We start from the raw sequence: 8,625 nt of genomic DNA, 5'->3' as shown, positions 1-8,625 counted from the left end.
GTATTTTTAGAAAGATCTTCTCCTCTTTCTTTCACTTGTCCTGCCTCCTCCGAGTAGTCACTTTTCTCCCCATTTATCCATTTATCTGCATCTTGATCCGCTCGGTTTTTCCTCGATTCTTTCGGCTTTCTTTGTCCTTATCTGCTCGAAAAGAGTGTTCAGATCCCAGCGAGGAGCAGAAGAGAGCTCCGTGATCTGTCTCCGGCAGCGTCACGCGTCAGACTGAAAGAGAGAGAGAGAGAGAGAGAGAGAGAGAGAGGGAGGCATGAAGATGAGGTGCAGGAAGGAGAACAGCGAGGGTGAGGTGGCAAGGCGGCGGGAGAGGGAAAGGAGGGAGGGAATGGATGCATGGTTTTTCCTGTTTGAGGAGGGAGAGGGAGAAACTGCGTGGACAGACAAATGGGAGATGCATGTCAAGAGTACATTAAGAATATTAGTTATCTTTTTCATTTCATGCAAACCTCAGTTCCACTGAGTCAACATGTCTTTGTTAAAATATCGGGGCAGAAGTTCCTCCAGGCAGCAGACTTCCTCACGTAACAAACGGAAAAGACATGCCACGTTCAGTGAAAAGTTAGCTGATTTCTCAGCTGCTTTGACAGTGATAGAAAAAACAAACTCAAACACTGCAGTTTTGTTCGGATTGGGTGAGCTTGTCAAATATATATAGGACAAATCTAGTGAAATATTCTTATATTTCTACTGTTTATTTTATTTTCATGACTTGCAGGAAAAAAAAGAACAATAAAAGCTTCAAATATGTGTATTTGTGTATCATTTGCATTACATTGAATTGCTGTTATATATATGAATCTACTTGAGAAAGGACCCAGAAGAATTTCATAGTAGAAAGAGTTTAGGGAAAGGAGCTTTGCAGAACCCAACAAAAATCACTAATAACAAAGTAATTCCTCATAAAACACTGAGTGTTCCCCCATACGCTCAAATACTAAACATTCTGGTTGAATAAATAAACTATTTCATCATGCATGCTGCAATCAGAGTTGTGAGATGGATGGTTGGAGGGATGGAATCGTCTCAGGTGTAAATACTCCCGAGTCAAACTTCCCACTTGTAGGAGTGTTCTTAGACCGTGTCGGGTGCGAGTCGTCTTTTTGGAGGGGGAGGGAGGTCCAAGAAGGACGGAGAAAAAAAAAAAGTCAGCTGGTATGACAAGCGGAAGCCGAGCTCTTAGTGCCTTAAGCAACTGTGGGTCAGACCGGGATGAGAGCCGGAGCAGAGGAGGATGATTAAGAGAGAGCGAAGCACATATGAGTGCCGACTTGCGAGGACACAGAGGAAGAGATGAGAGAGGAGGCCAAAGATCTCTGGAGGCGAACGGGAGATAAGTCGGGAAGAGGGGGGGGTGAGACCGCGATAGAAAAGAGGAGTGGAAGGACTGATAGGGAGGCGATACGAACAAGTGTTGCCGATACCACTTCAAACGCCGGTTGAGCACTTGATTTCCTTGACACGCCGATAGCTGCTGGAAATAGCCGTTTAATGGAAACTGTCTGGTGGTGTGTGTGTGTGTGCGTGCGTGTGCGTGTGTTCGCCTCATTACGAAGGCTGTACCTGTGCCATCAAAGCTATTGGATCCCAGAATTAGCTCACTTCCGATATTCAGAAATGTGCTGTTTTGTTCACAGATCTGCACGATGACGAAATCCAAAGATGGTAGAAAACAGCGTTTCGGCTGCTTTACGCATTTACACATTTTTCATGTATCTCAATTTCTCCCCGGCGGTCAATTTATGGCTTCCATTTTTCTCAATCTGTGCTTCACCTTCCTGTTTATCCCCTCTGCCTTTCAAGCATTTACTTCTGCTTCCACTGCCATACATCTACATCCAGAATTTATTTGTCTTTCTTTTACTGTCTATTCTCCATTCTATGACCTGGAGTATTTTTAACCCGACAAGCTGCAAACCTCCCTGAAAGCAAGGTCCAGCAAGGAGAGGTTTGATATGTCATTTCGACCGGTCGTTTCCCCTTTTACAGCGCTCTTTGACGGCCCGTTGATTCACAATTAATCAACCCTCTAGTGGTGTCGCGCCCAGCTCCATTGTCAGGAAGAGCGACCTTGCCGAGTGAAATAAACTAGCCTTACCTACGGCTGGGTGACGGATGAAGTCAGATCACCATTGAAATAAAACAAAAAAACTCAAAAGATGTCAGCAGAGTTGTTGGATTAACAATCGTACTCGAATTAGTCGCCCAAACTCCAATCACAATAGATTCATTGCATCTCAGTCAGTACACATGTGTACTTTACTTCTTCTTCCAGGTAAAGTGCAAGAAACCAATCATCTCCTGGGCAAAGGTTAGAGACTTTGTGTCCTTGGAACATGTTCTGTGACCAGATTGGTCTGGTTAAAGTAAAGCAACCGGGGGAAAGTATGTTTTTTTCTCCCTCTGCGGGACGGAGAACTGAGCAGGGAGATTGGCAGGCTCTTTAGTCCATTCCGAGTAATGCTGCTCTTAATCAGAAGGAGGGCAGACCTGTTCTGCTTCGGTCAGGCTAAATTAGCCCTCAAAGTGAAAACAGTTGCTGGGGAGTTGGCCCACTGACCCACGGCCCAGCAAATCCATCAATTTATTCATTTAATTATTTATTTTCCCCTTACAGTCTGGTTCAGTGGTCAACTCACTGGTGGTGTCAACAAACTGGAAACATCTCGGTGGCGGGTTTTTTAAGTAGCTCACACGGCTGGAGGCTGCCACTTAAGCAGATGGTATTCATTCCTGATTACTGGGTACTAAATGAGCTTCTCCCTAAGGTTTTATTACGTGGCATTAAAGATATTAACATATGTACGATGTACAGTATGGGTGACCCCAGAGTCACGCTTGTGCGTTTGTTTGCTAACAACTGTAAGCCAGTGGCATTGGATTATATTCTTAGTTGTTTTTAACATCACAATGACAGGATTTTTTCTTAAATACGATGTACATTTTCAGCCTTACTAGCGATTCTGATATGCCTTGATATAAAGGTACCCAACTCACAGACAGCACATCTTTCAGCAGCCCGTCAGTGTTTCCTTCAATATTTCTGTCCTCAGACCAACATCGCCACGTCTGACGGCGAGCAGCCACCAAGCCCCGCGGTTCCGTCAGTCACATGACTGTCAAAATCTGACCCTTGTCAGAGCTGCGCAGGTTTCCATCGACCAATTTGTCCCAGCATGCTGAGGAGTGTCTGTTCACCCGCCATCTGAAAGAAAGAGCTAAAATGGGATTTTTGCTTAATGTCTAGCAACACACACAGAGCGACGGGTAAGGCTGAAAAGCTCAAATCAAACCACGAAGCCTTGACAGCAGCTGTGCAACATGCCCTTGCCAGCAGCAGGAATGTATATTTGTATTTTACTGCGTGTGAGAGAGGAGGAAAACAGCGACTTTACGCTGCTATACGGTTGTAGTGTGAAAGTTTGAGACACTTCAGAAGTTCACATTCTTAATGATGGCACAGAAGCATCAAGGAGAAGCATCCGATGAGTCCCAGATGCACGTACTGCACGACAACGACCGCAAACACGCAGACACAGTCATAAAAACCAGCAACCACAAGAACAAGGAGTCCTGCAACAGACGGTGTGGCCCCCACTGAGGCTTGATTTTAAAAGGGTTGAGTTACAAACACGGAGATGAAATTCTTGAAAATACCACAGTGCAGTGTGGCTCTTCCACATTTTTTTTTTTTTTTTTAACATCTAACTTCCCCGACTGAATCTTTCAAAACAGTTATGCAAGTTTACCTCGGAGACCTTGTGTGAAATATTCGAAACCTTCATATTTTTGCACTTTGATTGAGGTTATTTGGTTTATTATGGCTTTGAAATCATCCTTGCGTTCGTGTAGATGCTTAAAGCCACAGTGTAGCAGGACGTTCCACACCTGCCTCTCACCCAGTTTTTCTTTGGCTTGTCGGGAAATGAAGACGTTTTCTTTTTTTTTTTCCTGTGCAGATGAGTCACAGCGAAGTTTGTGCGACAGCAACTACACATAAGCAGCGCAACAACAAATGTCCTCATCGAGCATCAGCGCACACAGACGTGTGTTAACTGCGTGTCTACACACACTCACGCTTCACACATGGATATGAATATATGTATTTGTATCGCACGCGTAACAAATCCCAACAGGGCGTCGTCGAAGATACACACACACGTACGCACGCACACACACACTCTCGACAGAGAATAAAACGATTGCATGATTGTGCACACAGTCGCACAAAACGAGGATGCAGGGAGCGCCGACCTGCTGTTCGACACACACACCCCTCACAGGGCTAAATGAGCCGCACACACACACACAAATGCACTTTCTCAGCTGTGATGCCAGGGGTAAATGGTGTGGAGGTTTAGATCGAAGGGCAGAATCCCGCCCATTTGTCTTAATCTCGGGATAATGAGAGACAAGGACAGACGCACACACTCACACGCATGCGACACCGCACCAGCGTCTAATTTCTGCTCTTGGAGCTGTTTGCATGTCAGTGTGCTTTTATTTATCACCCTTGCATTAGTAATAGTCTCTCCAAATGATTTGCTAGTTACTGTTGGCAGACTGCTTCACCAGTCAACGGCTGCAGTAAAAGAAGTGCAAGAGGAAAACGCAGGAACTCGTCCATCTGTGTTCACGTGTAAATACAACTAAACTACCCAGACAGAGGGGAGAAATGACCTGGGGGACACAGAGGTGAACAGGGACGAAAAGAAAATGTGCCGGAAAAATATATTCGAGGGAGTTTCTTTTCATACATTATGTACTGTTAGAAAATGAAAACATACGAGAGGCTATTAATTTTATTTCTTTATTTATTTAGTGCTGGGGAGTCGCATAAATGGGTCTGTACAGAAATGCAGTGAGATGTTGAGGGGGGGAAAAAAAGAGGCTGCGGAAAGTGAAAATACAAAGCTGGGAGGTGCAAATGAAAAGATTGCAAATGAGATTTTGTTTGCTGATTGGTTCCCCTGAAATAAGCTGCAGTTTCTTGGCATTAGTTTCCTGAAAAAAAGAAAAAAGAGAGAGAGCGGGCCTGGGTGTCTGTGTGGATTACAGATAAAGGCGGAGGGTACAAATTCACATACATTTAATTATTAGATCATGGAGAATAATCAGCACAGAGCGAGAGAGAGAGCTGGTCCAAGGAAGTGAATTTAATGGTCTGCATATTCAGCTTTTTCCACTCAAGGCCTCTGCATCCCTGCTGCTGAGTGTGGCGCCGTTTATTCTTTTGCCACGGTTGTACTCCGCCTCACCCTCGTGGCTATCTTTCTTTGCTGTAAAAATTCTTGTTTGAGTCATTTTTCTAACGCTGCAGATTATGTAGAGAGATGTTTCCCCCCAAAGAAAAAAATGCGCCTCTTTGCAACTTTCTCATAAAAAAACACAGAAAGTTTTGTTTTTAGCGCGGAGAATATCTCCACGAGTCGCTGCACGGGGGAGCGCCGGCGTCTCACCAGCCGACTGCTTTTGACTTGTGCTTTCAAGCAGTTGTTTTCTGCAAAAACGCCCTTAAACTCCCAACAGAGTCACCGCTGGATTAAGGTGTTTACGTGACTGAAACCACTCCTTAAATAATAAAGCTAAAACTGCACACAGCTTCATGCAATTAGGCTTATTCTGACTACAAGAATAATTGCATTAGCGGCATCGGAGCATGTTGTTTACATTGACTCCACCTCAGTCACATTACTGCTTTAATCGCATTACGTTTGGATTATTGACTGTGTGAATAAACATAGCTAATAGACATTTCTCACAGCAGGACACTGCGGCGTGTTGAATGCAGGTGGAGCTCAGAGTATTAATAAAGCGCTGCGTTCGGTTCGGGCGTCCGGAGGCCGGCGCCCTGGCGTTGCTCAGGCCGGCCCCTAAGCGGAACCGAGCCGTGGTCTCACCTGCGCCGTTCGCGGCTGTTGAGGATTATACAGTCTGGAGCTTTGGAAGTTATTGGCGCCAGGACGGCCGTTTCGACCACCGCGGTCAGCGCGCATAAACCGTGGACGCCGTAAGAAGCAGGCATTTACAGGGGGAGGAGGAGGAAGAGGAGGAGCTGGTGCGCCAATCGAGAGAGCATTAAAAACCCAAATGTGAAAACCTATAAATACAGAGTAGAAAATCATGAGCAGCCATGATAAGGCTATAAAGATGTTCAAATAAATAATGCATGATGTTCTTTGCAGAGAAAATCAAGGCAGTTATAGTACATTCTGCAAATAAGAGACGGCTGTTAGTCACTTGGTGTTCTGGGCACCCCGAGTTCCTGAAAATAGAGACCGCGTGTGTTTTAGCATTAAGTGTTTAAACCTGCGCCATAGATGGATACGAGGATTATTAAACATAATCTTGCCAGTTGAGTCAACATTTCCATTTTGCTTTTTTGTTGTTTTTTTTTTTTTTTTTCCTTTATAGGAGTCAGGGTATCTTCACTCAATATTTCTGAGTATAAAAACAGAGATGAGTCACCTCCTCAGTGGCGATGGTGCTCATCAATATAGAGACGCCCATTAGATGAAACGCATTACTTTGACAGGACAGTATTGAGACTCGGGCTATTATCATGACGGTAAAAGGGAACGGGCTGAATTGAATTTTCCAGCGGCGTCGTACAGAATGTGATAAGGACGAGACACGCCGCTTCACTTTGATCTCCACAAGGCAACATGTGACTCACCGAATCCTGTTTTTCATGCTCTTCGTTTAGCCGTCTGTCACCTGAAGTAACCGTGAGATAATTACAACGCATCCTCGACGGATGTCTTTATGCAGAAGAAAAGTTAATTGAGCTGAAGAGCGTTACAAATACATTCTCGATTGAATAAAGCAATATCTTTACCCAGACAGTTCTTCTTCTCTGCAGACTTGAACTGTGAATGACTCTTTAGTGCAATAAACTCAAACTCCCCTTCTGTTACGTATTGCTTTGCCTCGTGGTCCCAGGAGGAGGAAGCTGATTCCAGGTGGAAGAGGACAGACACGCCCTGCACCAATCATGAGTCCATCACGGAGCAAATACAGAGAGACAGACAATCACACACACCTGTGGGCATTTCACAGTCAGGAATAACTGTCAAACACACCAACGTCGCACAGAAAGTCACACATTTATTCCTCGCTGCGATGCAGAGGCTCCGACCAGCACCAAAAATAGACATGTGAAACGTTTCGAGGGATTGCGTCCGCCCAGTGCTTTGACAGACAATAGGAATAGACTGATAGAGAGGGCTACTGCTGAGCCAGTCATGTGGCTGGAATTCAGCAGCTGCTGGATTATAAAACTTTGAGAGAAAATTATATTGACTTGATATTCCAAATCACCATTTTGAGAGAAACAAAAAAAAAAAGAGAGCGAAATTAATTTTTGGAAAAATCGCTCATCCAGCTGCAACTCAAGGGAGGATGTTGTTAAAAGTGCAGTGAGGTTCACTGTCAGCTGTTCAGATTAATATATTACCATTATCTTTTTGTCAAAAAATTGAAATTCATGTCTGCGTGGCAAGCAAAAAGATTTGGTGCAAAACCTATTGACATATCAGCCCAATAGACGATGAGGAATTCGTCTTATATTTCAACCAGCATGCAATATTAGTATTGGTCTTTTTTTAAAAGAAAATATTAAATGAAATCCTGTCTGTTAAAAATGTAATTTCCCATTATTGCATGTTTGCCGCTGTATTTAACTTCAAGGTCAAAATCTTTATTTTCCTCCAGGGAGGTAGTTAGTTTCACTGACAGTACAAAACATCTGTTCACGAAGAGACAATATATAAACAGAAAATGGCACGACAAGTCGTTTAAAAAAGAAAAACACAGCAGGGACAAATTACTTTTTTTCTTTTTCCTGCTGCAAATGGGCATCAGGTATCCAAACAGTAGCAACTGGAACGTCAGTGTGGTGAGCGTCCAGGGACCGCCACTATCTGTCTGACCCCATTTTATACAGGTCAGCGGGGGCGTTTAAGGCCACGCCGGCAATTTCTCTGCACACCGCTGCAGTCCTGTGCTCATGCAGTCCTCTGCCCGTCCTGTAACTACCCAGCTTTCCAGACAAATATTCGACTCGACTGCTTCAAACTGCCAAACTCGTGAAGTGGTTCGTTAGTGAGAGTAGCAACACTCGATGAGTATTTTGTAGCCTTGTCAGCTCAAACCTGACACCAAAATGTCTTTTAAATGATACAGTACGTCGTTTCCCAGCGTTCAGTGAGTCATCTCTAATTAGCCTGGTAACAGTTGTTTAGTGTTTAACTACGGCGTTTCTTTAGGAGATTAAACTGGAAGGCATAACTTGAGAATTTATGTCTCGCTTACAGTTACTTCTTGTATTGTCATCCTCTTTTCTTGTACTGTAATTTGAGTCATTGAGTTTTCTGCTGATGGTTTTATTCCTGAATTGATCTCCATGTTTTATGTTACTGCTTTTAAAGTGCGTAAACAAAAGGCCCGGGCCTGCTCCGCGACGCTCTTTGCGACAAATGCTCCGGGCTCTGTTTGAACTGTGACTAACCACATAAGACGTGTCACTGGCGCTGTGGGAAAGATAACAGGTGCGCTTAATTTGATGTCAAGGGTTATCAGTCTGTTAATAAAATGTACTGGGTTGCAGATTTC

At 44.2% G+C, this 8,625-nt stretch overlaps 2 protein-coding genes across 3 annotated transcripts in view; one reads left to right on the top strand and one right to left on the bottom strand.

Moving 5' to 3' along the window:
* Positions 1 to 290, bottom strand: part of LOC115385128 (leucine-rich repeat and fibronectin type-III domain-containing protein 4) — a 40,115-nt gene extending 39,825 nt beyond the window's left edge. For both annotated transcript variants that reach the window (XM_030087168.1, XM_030087169.1), the window contains exon 1: positions 1 to 290. This exon is cut by the window's left edge and continues 364 nt beyond it. The gene's annotated coding sequence lies outside the window, so the exon portion shown is untranslated.
* The window catches only part of pcxb (pyruvate carboxylase b), a 277,811-nt gene that overhangs the window by 192,994 nt on the left and 76,192 nt on the right, over positions 1 to 8,625 (top strand). The window lies entirely within an intron of this gene.

This window comes from Salarias fasciatus, chromosome 3 (genome assembly GCF_902148845.1).
Source record: "Salarias fasciatus chromosome 3, fSalaFa1.1, whole genome shotgun sequence".
Taxonomy (NCBI): domain Eukaryota; kingdom Metazoa; phylum Chordata; class Actinopteri; order Blenniiformes; family Blenniidae; genus Salarias; species Salarias fasciatus.
Note: the sequence above shows the minus strand (reverse complement) of the source record. Positions and strands in the feature narration are given on the sequence as shown.